Source organism: Chiloscyllium plagiosum, chromosome 2 (assembly GCF_004010195.1).
Source record: "Chiloscyllium plagiosum isolate BGI_BamShark_2017 chromosome 2, ASM401019v2, whole genome shotgun sequence".
In the NCBI taxonomy this organism is placed as follows: Eukaryota; Metazoa; Chordata; class Chondrichthyes; order Orectolobiformes; family Hemiscylliidae; genus Chiloscyllium; species Chiloscyllium plagiosum.
In genome coordinates this window covers 9,283,010-9,297,133 of record NC_057711.1, presented here as the reverse complement: position 1 = coordinate 9,297,133, position 14,124 = coordinate 9,283,010, and positions in this window count along the sequence as shown.

Below are 14,124 nucleotides of genomic sequence, written 5' to 3'. Positions count from 1 at the left end.
TTATGAGGGGCATGGATAGGATAAATAGACAAAGTCTTTTCCCTGGGTTGGGGGAGTCTAGAACTTGAGGGCATAGGTTTTGGGTGAGAGAGGAAAGATATAAAAGGGACCTAAGGAGCAACTTTTTCACGCAGAGCGGTACGTGTATGGAAGGAGCTGCCAGAGGATGTGGTGGAGGCTGGTACAATTGCAACATTTAAGAGGCATTTGGATGGATATATGAATAGGAAGGGTTTGGAGGGATATGGGCCGGGTGCTGGCTGGTGGGACTAGATTGGGTTGGAATATCTGGTCTGCGTGGACGGGTTGGACCGAAGGGTCTGCTTCCGTTCTGTACATCTCTCTGTCTCTTGACTCTATTATATTGTCCATTTCACGTTCCTTAGGTCAGTCCAGTTTCCAGATTAGAGAGGTGCAGGAAAAGTACAGCAGTTCAGGCAGCATCCGAGGAAAAGGAAAATCGATTTTTCGGGCAAATGCCCTTCATCAGGAATGATGAAGGCTTTTGCAAGAAACATCGATTTTCCTGCACCTCGGATGCTACCTGAACTGCTGTGCTTTTCCAGCGCCTCTCTAATCTGGAATCTGGTTTCCAGCGTCTGCAGTCCTTGTTTTTACCTTAAGTAAGTCCAGTGCCCAGAACCAGGAATCTGGGGGTGATTTGAAGCATCTAAAATCAGCAAATTACTGAGTGCAAGTCAGAACCTGATAGGTCTAAGCTTTTTTAACAGCCTCCTGTACAGCACCTTGTCAAACACTTTCTGGAAATCCAGATGGATGAAATCCAATGGCTCTCCTTTGTCTAACTGGCTCGTTTACTCCCTCAAAGAATATAATAAGGTTTGTCAGGCATGACCTCCCCTGTTTGACACTGGCCCTATTTTCCCATCCACTTCCACATGGGGGAACACAGTGGGGAGAGATGGGAGGGGACACACTGGGGAGGGATGTGAGGGGACACAGTGGGGAGGGATGGGAGGGGACACAGTGAGGAGGGATGTGACGGGGACACAGTGGGGAGGGATGTGCAGGGGACACAGTGGGGAGGGATGGGAGGGGACACAGTGGGGAGGGATGTGACGGGGACACAGTGGGGAGGGATGGGAGGGGACACAGTGGGGAGGGATGTGACGGGGACACAGTGGGGAGGGATGGGAGGGGACACAGTGGGGAGGGATGTGACGGGGACACAGTGGGGAGGGATGGGAGGGGACACAGTGGGGAGGGATGTGACGGGGACACAGTGGGGAGGGATGGGAGGGGACACAGTGGGGAGGGATGTGACGGGGACACAGTGGGGAGGGATGGGAGGGCTCCACACTGTTCCCTTTCCCTCCACACTGTTCCCTTCCACCCACTCCACACTGTGCCCCTCCCCCCAACATTGTACCCCTCCCCTCCACTCCACACTGGGTCACTGGTCGCTGGTGTCCCCGCTCCGGCTGTTAGTTGCCGACCCCCTTCGGAAACCGTGAGTTGGTAGAGACGGAGCCGGGATTACTTCGAGGTATTCAATATCATGAAGAGTCTGGAAGGAGTGGACAAAGAGAAACTGTTTCTGTGGTGTAGATGCAGGGGTCACAGATTTATGGAGATTGGCAAAGGGTGCAACAGCTATGTGAAGGAGAACCTGTTTTCATGTCGCGAGAGATCCGGAGCTGGAATGGCACTCCCTGAGACTATGGTGGAGGTGGATTCAATCAGGGAATTCAAAAACGGAGCTGTGTCAATACCTGAAAGGAATCTATTAATGGGGTGTTAGGAAAAGGCAGGGCAGTGGGACAGAGGGAGTTACTCTGGCAAAGAGCTGGGACAGACATGATTCCATGCTGAAAATATTCCATGATTCTTTGATTTGGCCACCAGGTTTCTCCTTCCCTGTTCCAACTTCTATATCAATGTGACTAATGGCAAGCCTCCATCCTACCCTGGAATGGTAGGCCTAACATACAATGAACGGCTGAGGATCCTGGGATTGTATTCATTAGAGTTTACAAGGTTGAGGGGAGATCTAATAGAAACTTACAAGATAATGTCTGGCTTAGAAAGGGTGGACGCTGAGAAGTTGTTTCTGTTGGGGCGTGGGTGGGCGGCGAGACTAGGACCCATGGGCACAGCCTTAGAATTAGAGGGGGTTAATTTAGAATGGAAATGAGGAGACATTTGTTGAGCCAAAAAGTGGTGGGCCTGTGGAATTCATTGCCATGGAGTGCAGTGGAGGCTGGGGCATTAAATGTCTTCAAAGCAGAGATTGAGAAATTCTTGATCTCAGAAAGAATTAAGGGCTGCAGAGAGAGTGCAGTAAGTGGAATTGAAACACCCATCAGCCATAATTAAATGGTGGAATGGACTCGATGGGCTGAATGGCCTTAGTTCCACTCCTACGTCTCAAGTTCTTCTGGTCTAATGAATATTAAAAATATCCCGTGTTCACGGTAATCGATGCTGAAAAGTGTTTTTTTTTTCCGTTTGGAAATAGATGTCAGGGTTTTCAGAAGATGCTACATCAGAACAGCCACCTTACATTTCATCCTCCAGCAACTCTCCTGCCATGTGCATCTACAATTATGGGTTGGCAGAGCACAGCAGGGCATCACCTAGCACTTTCTTCCTGACTTCAGCAGTAAGTCAAGCAGCAACTGCAGTCATGACAACACAGCATTGACTCAGGAACTATACACTGGCTCTTCAGTTTCCTTCTTTCTTTTCTGATCTCAAAAGTGTATTTTTATGCTTTTGCCAATTTGCTTTGTTTAAGACGCGCATCACAGCCTTGCATCGCAGCACCTCTTAGCCCCATATCTCTTGCCCAAATCCATAAATCCGTCTCTTTGTCCTTGTAACAGTAACCAATGGGACCAACTTTCCGCTGTCTATCCAAATGTCTCAAAATCTGTCCAAGTCAAAGTCACCTTGGCTCAAAGTAGAGTTCTTTTCTCACCTTTAAGTCCCGGTATAGGCTGGAGGGGCTGAATGGCTTGCATCCATGCCTATTTTCTATGTAAGTCTCAAAATCATGGATTAAAATGCCCCAGCCCCATATCAGTATGGGACACAAGATCCCAAACCGCAGAGATCTCATGACCTGAAATCACACCAAGATCCTAAGTACAGGTCCCGGCCTGGTCTCTCAGCTGTTCATGGTGAGTCCCAGCCTGAACTCTCTGCAGTTCATGATGAATCCCGGCCTGGTCTCTTGGTAGTTCATGGTGAATTCCGGCATGCTTTCTCGGTGGATAATGGTGGGTCTCATCCTGGTCTTTGATAGATCACGGTGGATCCTAGCCTGGCCTCTCAGCGGCTCTCAGCCTGGTCTCTCGGTGTCTCTCAGCCTGATCTCTGGTGGCTTTCAGCCTGGTATCTCAGCAGCATGTCGGACTGTCTCTCAGCGGCTTGTGGCAGTGTCTTGGCTCAGTCTGTGAGTGGATCCTGCCCGGATATGTTCCTGAGGTACCAGAGAGAGATCAAAGAGACGGCAGTTTTAGCACAGGGACTGAAGTGTTTGAAAAAGGCAGCTTATCACCACCTTCTCAAGGGCAACTAGGGATGGCCAACAATGCTTGATCCAGGTCTGAGAAATGAACAGAAATTAATGACAGAGATATTCACGATTAATATAGGACTAATAGGGAAATATCTTCCCAGTAGATAATAGATGTATTCCTCGGGCTAAAGAGATCTAAAGGTATTGGGAAAAAATGGGCACAGGGTGCTGAGTTGGATGGCAGCCATGATCATATTGAATTGTAGAGCAGGGTTTGACAGGCTGAATGGTCTGTATCCTGCTCCTTTGTTTTATGTTTCTCTGTAGAAGGACTAGAGAGGACAGGTTTAAGATATTGGGTAAGAAATGCAAGGGGAATGTGGGGAAGATGTTTCTGGGCAGTGAGTGATCATGGCTGGAAATCTGTCTCCCACGAAGGTTGTGTAAGCTGAAAGAATCTATGATTTCAAAAGGAAATTGGCCTGCAGGACTCCAGGGATGGTGTTGGGAATAGGACTGACTACATTACTCTGCAATGAACCAGTATAGACTCGTTGAGCCCAAAGGGCGCTCACAGTGTTGTAACGGTTTCCATGTCTCAGGCTGACTGTACTGCCCATTATCAGCTTGAAGCAAAGCCCTGGCCCTTCCAAACCATGAATGGATGTGATTTCTGAATTTGCTTCCTACTTCAGTGGTGAGATACGGCATCGCTGTCACTGCTTATTTCTCATCCCACATTGTTCCTGAGAACAGAGGACCAGCCATGATCATGCCAAATGGCCTACTCCCATTGCTGGTTTCTACAAGAAGGCATATTGGGCCTTTACCTTGAGTAGGATATTCACCACAACAGTACAACTCACCCAGAGTCAACTCTACGTTATACAGGGCAGATCAATCCTCAGCCTCGGTGTAATCTCCTCCAAACAATGTCAGTCCTTGCCTATCATTCTACTGTCATTCTATTCAGATTTCCAATTGGACTGGATGGCAGATCTTGTCTCCACACACCCGTCCCCACCAACCCCTTCAGCCTGTGAGAGAACAGTCACTGGTCCTATTTGTCGGGTGATAGCTGGTATGATCAGACTGCCGGCTCACCCTGGGAGCTAATTGCTCTCTGTATCTTCCCATTGATTTTCTCAGAGCTGTCAAGCCTGCCAAGTACTGGTCTTCAGAAAACTTCCAGAAATGCACGTAATATTGATTACAACTGAACAGGACAAGCTGTTCGTACTGTTACCACAGAAATGAACTCCAGTGAAGATGATAGAGGAGGTTCTGAACTGTGCACTCAATAACACATGTGAGATTAACAAAGCATCTTCTGGGAACTCTCGGGTTCATAATTCTCTGAGGGGTTTTGACAGACAGCACTGAGTGCTGGGGGTGTTGGGTGCAGAGGAGTGTTGGGTGTGGGGGGGGTTGGATGCTGGATGTGTTGGATGCTGGAAGTGTGGGGGTGTTGGGTGCGGGGAGTGTTAGGTGCGGGAGATGTTGCATGAGTCCAGTATGACTTCTGAACTGCTATTGTTCTGGGAATGTGGATTCGAATCCCACTGTGCCAGATCAGTGTAATGGTGACTATCAGAACAATCCATCTGGTTTACTAGTGTCCTTTATGAACAGAAATCTTCACCTGGCCTGACCAACATGTAACTCCAGAGCCTCTGCAATGCGGTTGAGTCCGGATTGCTTTCTGGGTCATTAGGAATGGGCACTGGCCTAGCTTGCAAGATCCACAAGCAAAAGAATTAAGCAATTATTTTTATATCTCCTTTCACACAATAAAGCATCCGAAGGTGCTAACACTGGATTGTTATTTGGAAAAAGCAATTCCCAGCTGATGGATGTAAGCTTTGCCAGAGGGATAGGTTTTCGCATCATTTGTGAAGATGCTGTTAAGATGTCTCCTTATTCCTTAAAGCTGTTTTCCCAGATACTCGAGAGGACAGTTAAAAGCCAGCCATGTTGGATGTGGGATGAGAGACACTAATGGAGGCTAATGTAGTTTAGGATGGAAAGGTTCTTTCTTTACTCCTCTTATGGATTGTGGGCATTGCTGGCTGGCATTTATTACCCTCGAGAAGGTCGTGGTGAGCTGCCTTCTTGAACTGCTGCAACCTATGTCCTGTAGGAGGGGTAGGTTGGCATCAGGGAGATGGAGGCACTGTCACTGGTTAGTTACTCAGAGGCTAATTTTCTGGGAGCATCAATTCAAATCCTCCAATAGATAGGCTCAGTGGTTAGCACCCCTATGTCACAGTGCCTAGAACCTGGGTTCCATACCAGGTGAGATTTAAATGCAGCTAATACATTTGGAATTGAAAGCTATGCTCTGCAGTAGTAACCCGAAGGCTATCATTGCTGCTTCTGAAAACCCATCCGGTTCCCTATTGTCCTTTAAGGAAGGAAATCTGCCATCCTTTCCTGGTCAGCCCTACATGTGACTCCAGACCCACAGCAATGTGTTTTGAAATAGCCTAAGAAACCACTCAGATCAAAAGCTGGGCAACAAATATCCTAAATTCAGGATTTTGCCCCAATGACTATGGTGTGTTGCTCAGACGGCATCTTACGGCTGACAATGTCCCATGTATCTGCTGCCCTTGATTGTGCGTGGTGCTACCTATGTCTTTTATGTGGGTGACACAGTGGGCCAGTGGTTAGCACTGCTATCTGACAGTGGTAGGGACCCAGGGTCGAATCCAGCCTCAGGCGACTGTGGAGCTTACACGTTCTCCCTGGGTCTGTGTGAACCTCCTCCCACAATCCAAAGATGTTAGGTGAGTTAGCCATGGGAAATTCATGGATAGGGTGGGTGGGTGTCGGTGGGATGTCCTTCAGAGGGTTGGTACAGCCTCAATGGGCCAAATGACTTACCTGTGCCCTGTAGGGATTCTATGTCTCTGAGCATTTTGGTATTTTAATGGTTTAACCTAATGTGGTGTGTGTGAGAGTAGTCACCGTCTGATCTAACAAAGAGTCTTGCAGTGTCAACAAAATTTGGTTTATTGTTTCTTTGCAACTATTTATGGACCAAGAGGATAGGGTCTATGTTACTACAGAGTCTATTGGCAGGACATGGTCATAGCTTTGGTTCCAATGAGTTCCTACATTTCTCTTCCTCCAAGTCCATATGACATTGCAGTGGCTCAATTCACTCAAGTGTTAACCCTTCTTAGCCCCGTATTCGACACTCTCGAATGTCTGGATGGTGAAAGTTGTGGATTTGGAAGGGTGATACGCAATGACTTGATTTAGTGCTTCTTGCAGATGGTACATGCTGCTGCTATTGAGCTTCGGTGGTGGAGGGAGTCAATGGGGTGGTGATCCCTGGGCTGTTTTACACTTCCCCAGAAGGACCCTCATTGAGCCAGTTGGATCCTCACGACAGAAAACGTTCTTTGCATTTCAAGTTAATATTTTTAATGCTGAGGGGGCAATAGCAGAGCCCCTTAGCTTTGTGAAGAGGGATACTGGGACTTTTTTGGCTTCAAATTGGCAGCATCACAAACGGTTAAAAATCCATCGGCATCTGATGTGGTTTGGCTGTTCAACTGAGTCAGAGAGCACACATTGTTCTGTTGCCTTGTTCTCTGTGGATAGGGCTCTCACTCCTGAGTCAGAGGCTTGTGGATTCTGTAGCGATGAGTATTTCATTCCTGGAATTATGGGGGTGTTATCTTCCAGCTGAGCTGTTAAAGACTGCACAGCCTTACCTGACAAACAGTACGGAGTTGCTCCTAATCTCCCGGGCCAACATTCTTTGCTGGATAATCATCCGAAACTTGAAAGTGCATAGTCAGGATGGTCAGACAGGTGGCAGATGGAATTTAATGGAGAGAGGAGTGAAGTGATGCATTCAGGCTGGAAGAACACAGACAGCCAAAGAAAATAGAGTCCAATTCTATTTACACCCAATTCTACAGTGGGTTCGGGAGCAAAGGGCCGTTGATGTGCATATGCATAAACCATTGAAGAGGACAGGACAGATTAATAAATTGTACCATGTCCTGGGCTTTATTAGAAATGGCATTCAGTGCAAAAGCAATGAAGTTATGTTAAACCAGACTAAACTACTGCTTAAACCTTAACTGAAAGTGTTCCTGCAATTAATGTGTAAAGCTAAATTAAACATGAGCAGTTACATCCTGGGACCAGGAACAGGAAGTAGGATCCGCGACACCATTTTGTCTGATTCCCTCTGCTCTACCGTATAGTTTTTCTTTCAAGGAAACGCCCAATTCTATTTTGAAACTTATGATTACATTAAATGTTTCACATTCAGTGGTTCCATCACTGATAGATACACACATTATATTCACGTTTCATTGCAGCTGTTCACCAGCGTTTCCAAGTTCCCCTCCAAACCACTCACTGCAACTCCCTTCTTATTGGCTTTGTGGCTCTACCTACAGCACACAGTGGTTAAAGAGGGCAGCTCACCACCACCTTCTCCAAAGTAATTAGCCAGGGGCAATAAAAGTGGGGCCAAGATTAGTGTGGTGCTGGAAAAGCACGACAAGTCAGGCAGCATCCGAGGAGCAAGAAAATCGACATTTCGGGCAAAAGCTGTCCTCACGTTCGTCCCACAATAAAACTGGGGCCAGACAGCAATGTCCACATCTCACGCTTGAGTGAAATTATACTGGCTCCCTTTCAGCAAGTGGAGTTCTCTGCCCCAGAAGGCTGTGGAGGCCAAATCGCCAGATATTTTTAAGAAAGAAGGGAATCCATTTCAAGATAAAAGGCAGCCATCAGCTCATGCTGTGAAGAAACCACCGTCTACAAGACCTGGAAACACCAAGACTGGTTCAATAAGAAGAACTCCATCATCCAAGACGTCATTGACAAGGAGAGGAATGTTTCTTGTGCCTGGCAGAGCAGCCTCACCAGCCTACCACCAGCGAGAAGAAGTCATCAAAAGCCAAAGGCAGAGGTACAAAGAACAACCAGGGAATTCCAGAACTAATGGTGGATATTTCTCCAGCCTCAAGGGGGTATGTGCAGAGAGTGGGAGAGTGGCACATTGAGAAGGTGTGTTCCTGAATTGTATGAGATAAACTAAATTAATTTCTTTCCAATCTCCTGATGTTATGCTAAACAATAGCTCAGGCAATCAGGAATGCACCTCAGTTGGAGGACTCGGGGTACAATAGTACTGTTTCTGTTGTGGCTGTGAGTGAAAGTCACCACACCGGGCTCCTTGACGTTTCGATGAGTATCAGGGACATTACTTTGTTTTACTTCAAGATCATGGAAAAACAATTCAAAAAATAAAAGACAGGAATGAATATGTTTCTATAAGATAAATCTGGCTGAAGGTGGATCAGAGACCACATGACTATGGGTCTGTTTCTTTGCATAGCAATACTACTGATTTTAGACACAGAAATATAGATCCAGTAAGTAATCAGGAAGGCAAATAGATTGCTGGCCTTAGAAATAGGCCATTCAGTCCACGGGCTTGCTCCACAATCCTATATCATGGCTATTCATCTACCTCAATACTATTCTCCCTTACTATCCCATACCCTTTAACGTCATTGATCATCTCCCAGTCTCTGTCTCGATTACACTCACTTTAGAAGTAGAACCAGTGGGGCTCAACATTGGGACACAGACAGACTTTCACCTCACACCTTTAAGGCATTGTCTCAGCTGAGATGGCACCTATTGTTAGAAAAGCTAAAGCTATTTTGAGAATGTAACTTAAAAGGAGTTCTGTGATTTACGTATGAAAGAACTGAAACTAGCATATCCCCTTCTAAAAGATGAAGGACTTAATCTGAATTTGTTTAATATATCATTACAGCTCCATGACACTGTAACCCTTTTGCTATAAATTCTGTGTCCTATGATCTTATACTCCATAAACACCTGATGAAGGAGCAGCGCTCCAAAGACCAGTGCTCCCAATTAAACTTGTTGGACTATAACCTGGTGTTGTGTGATTTTTAACTTTGTACACCCCAGTCCAACACCAGCTCTGCCAAATCTCGATTACACTCAGTATTGGAGCTGCTACAGCCCCTTGAGTAGAGAAATTATTGCAAGAAGATGCAAATACAAAAGAAGGAAAGACTTGATACAACTGTAAAGAACATTGGTGGAATCATCACTGGAGTCATGTGCACTATTCTGGACTCTTGACTTAAGGAGGAGTCTATTTCCACGGGCAACACCTCAGACAAGGTTTAACTGATTCTAGGGTTGGTGGTCTTATAAAGGAAAGTTGAGTAAGTTGGGCCAATTCTCAGAGGCCCCAGGTGAGAAGAATGGCAGATGATCTTATTGAAAGGTGTACATTTCTGAGTGAGGCTGACAGGGTAAATGCCAAGAGGTTGTTTCACCTCATGGATGAATCTCGAACGAGGGACGTTAGTTTTAAAATAAATAGCCACCTGTTTAAGATGAAGAGGAATTTCTTCTTTGTATTTTGTAAGTGTCTGGAATCCAGAGAAAGCTGGATCATTGAATATGCTCAAAGGTGAGGTAGCTATGCTTTTTGATTGAGGAGGGAGTTTTGAGTAAAGAGGGGGAATTGGAGTTGAGACAATCTTACCAAATGATGAGAGACACACAAAAAAAAAATCTGCAGATGCTGGAATCCAAGGTTGACAACCAGAAGGCTTTGGAAGAGCTCAGCAAACCAGGTAGCATCAGGAGGTGGAAAAGTCAACATTTCAGGTGGGACACTTCTTCAGGACTCCAATGGCCAAGCAAAAATGAGAAACTAAGTGACCCAAGCCTGCTCATGAGGTCTTGCTGTGTGCCAACTGAACCCCTTTTTCCATCTTGAAACGGTGGCCACAACTTTAATGAGTACTGAACTAGCTGGAAAAACACTCAGAGACATTCAGAAGCTGAGAGGCACTTCACGAAGTGCCAGCCCTTTTATCTTTGTGTGTTAATGCCTGTCTCTCTGCTCCATAGCTACCGAAATAACGGCAGCAGCCTATTGTCATACGCAACAAAAGAAAGCAGTCTGGGAACTCGGATATAAAAGTGTTTCATTTTAGTGACTTCAGTGGGTTATTTCAAGGAGGAGAGTGTATGAAACTGCATCTTTGTGAACACAATTTATCGATATAACAATAGACAAGGGAAATTAAACCAAATCGCAAGGCTGCCTTGGGGAAAACTGTACTTGTATGTGAAAACATGCTCACCGTTATATGACCTCCATCCTGTACAACCTACATCAATGCATGAATCCAGTTTATTTTTGTTCAGCTGTTTTCCATAAGCAAAGTCCTCTCCAACATCTGTACAATATCCGAGCCGTATAGAGATGATAGGATCAAATCCCACCCATGAACACAATGAAATATTAAATGGATCACAAATAAATGACCAACGCAATCATTGAGCTCTTGTAAAATGAGAATAAAAACAATTAATTTATTAATATGTCTGGGGGAAGGGAACTTGAGTCTATTGTCATTGATTCAGAAAGACCAAGTTGTGGTGTTGTTGCTGAGAGCTATGAATTGCGATGGTAGAGACTCTAAAGTCCTCTCAATGACTGACCAAGAAACATTAAAAATAGGAGCAGGAGTAGGCCATTCGGCCCTTCAAGTCCACTCCGCCATTCAATATGATGATGGCTGGCAGAAGAGGAGGTGCTGGAAGTTTTAAGAAACATAAAGGTGGATAAATCTCCGGAACCTGATCAGGTGTATCATGGGATGTTGCAGGAAGCTAGGGAAGAAATATCCGAGCACCTAAGGAGATATTTACATCATCGACGGCCACAGGTGAGGTGTAAGAGGACTGGAGGGTGGCTCACGTTATGCCTCTGTTTAAGAAAAGCTTTAAGGAGAAACCTGGGAACTATAGACTGGTAAGTCTAACGTCAGTGGTGGGTAAGTTGTTGGGGGGTTTCTGAGGGACAGGATTTACATGCATTTGGAAAGGCAAGGACTGATTAGGGATAGTCAGCATAGCTTTGTGCATGAAAAATCCTGTCTCACAAACTTGATTGTGTTCTTTGAGGATGTGACCAAGAAGGTAGATGAAGGCAGAGCAGTTAGGGTTAGGGTTGTCAACATGGACTTTAGTGAAATGTTTGATGGGGTTCTAGATGGTAAATTGATGGTAAAGTTAGATCACATGGGATTCAGGGGGAGGTCACCGATTGGGTACAACCTTGGGACAGGAGATAGAAGATGGTGGTGGAGGATTGTTTTTGGACTAGAGACCTACGGCCAGCAGTGTTCCACAGGTATTGGAGTTGGGTCCACTGTTGTTTGTCATTTATATAAACAATTTTGATGAGAAATTATAAGGCATAATTAGTAAGTTTGATGATGACACCAAACTTGATGATATAGCAGACAGTAGGGACAGTTGCAAAAGGATCTTGAGCTTATGGCCCAATTGACCAAGGAGTGGCAGATAGAAATTTAATTTGGATAAACGTGAGGTATTGCATTTTCGTAAAATGAACTTAAGGGACTGTAGGACTTGTACAGTTAGTGGTAGGTTTCTGGATAGTGTTGTTGAACAAAGAGACCTATGGGATCAGACACAAAAAGTCCATTGAAAGTTTTGTCACAGGTAGACAGGGTGGTTAAGAAGGCATTTAGCATGCTTGCCTTCATTGCTCAGACCACAGAGTTAGAGGAGTTGGGATGTCATGTTGAGTTTGTAAAGGATATTGGTGAGGCCACTTTTAGAGTACCATGTACAGTCCTGGTCGCCCTGCTATAGAAAGGATATTATTAAATTGGAGAGGGTTCAGAAGGTTGCTAGGGCTGGAGGGTTTGAATTACAAGGAGAGGCTGGATAGGCTGGGACTTTTTTCCCTGAAACATAGGAGGTTGAGGGATGACCTTTTAGTAGATTATAAAATCAGGAGGGTTATGGAGAAGGTGATTGGCAGGTGTCTTTTCCCTAGGGTGGAAGATTTCACAATTAAGGGTCATATTTTTAAGGTGAGAGGAGAAAGATTTAAAAGGATGTGAGAAGCAACCTTTTCACTCATAGGGTAGTTCGTATGTGGAATGAAATGCAGGAGGTGGTGGTAGATGTAGATACAGTTATGCCATTAAAGTGTCATTTGGTTAAATGCCTGAACAGGAAAGGTTTGGAGGGGTGTGGACCACAAGCAGTCAAATGGGATTATTGTAGTTAAGGAAAGTTGGTCAGCATGGGCTAGTTGGAGTGAAGGGTCTGTGTCTATGCTGCTTGACTCTATGGCTGTATAACTCACTACACTGTTCTTGTGTTCTCCCCACTGTCTTTGATTGCCTGAGTTCTAAGAATTATATCGAACTCTTTCTTGAAAATATTCAATGTTTTAGCCTCCACCACTTTCTGGCTAACCACGCTCTGGGTGAAGAAATTTCTCATCTCGGTCCGGAATGGCTCCCCCATATCCTTAAGCTGTGCTCCCTGATTATCGACTCCCTGGTCATTGGGTACATGAATCCTGCATTTACCTTTTCTAGTCCTGTTACAGCTTTATAGATTTCTGTCTCACTCTCTCCCCTCACAGTGGATGGAGAAAAAAATGTGTGGCGGATAGACTGGACTTCGTAAAATAGTCACTGTTAAATCCAATAAAGAACTGGGAGAAACTCTTTCAACCAGAGAGTGACGAGAATGTGGATCTTGCTTCCATTTTGAAAGGTTGAGACCATTAGCAATAGAGAAACTAGATAAACATAAGAGAGAACAGAATATGATAGCTGATTATGTATATGGTGAGCACGGGAGGGGATTGGTATGGAGCTTAAACACTGGTATAGAGTAGTTATGTTAAATGGCCAGTTTTTATGATGTATATTCTATATGGGTGATGGGATGTTACAGTTCACACAGACTCTGAGTAGCTATGGTAGCATACACTGTCACATAGAGATATAAATAATGATTTATACAGACTCCAACATACTCACCAGAAATCTTCCATTTACTTCCCATTGCAATGTTGCAGGTTGATTTGTTTGTCCTGGAGTGGGGCTTGAAATTCTTCCTCAGAGGCAGGGATGCTACCCACTACACCAGAACTCCTCTGCATATTTGATGTTATCCTGCATAATTTGCGACAAGGAGAAAGTGAGGACTGCAGATGCTGGAGATCAGAGCCGAAAAATGTGTTGCTGGAAAAGCGCAGCAGGTCAGGCAGCATCCAAGGAGCAGGAGAATCGACGTTTCGGGCATAAGCCCTTCTTCAGGAATTTGCGACAAGTGAATGATGTCATCTATTGATGATCCACTGTGCTGGCAAAGGTAAGAATTCTGAAGTACCAAACCTACAAAGCAACCACTCTACAGAGTGTCACTCAGTGAACTAGAACATTCTGGAGTGTAGCATGATGGGATACTTTGATAATTAGGGAACATGATACCATGGATTTTTCAGAACAAGCTGGACAGGCAGGAGGCTGGAAGAACACAGGAAGCCAGGCAGAATCAGGAGGTGGAGAAGTCAGCGTTTCAGGTGTAACCCTGCTTCAGGACTGGGGGTGGGTGTGGGGGAGCTGCAGATAAAGGGGGTGGCAGAAGCAGGAAGGTAAAGTGGGGATAGGTGAAGACAGGTAGAGGGTACGACCTGATTGGTCAATAGGAAGTATGAATCCGGTTGTTGGTAGGAAGGGGTGGAGGGGAGGGGGTGGGGGTGGGGA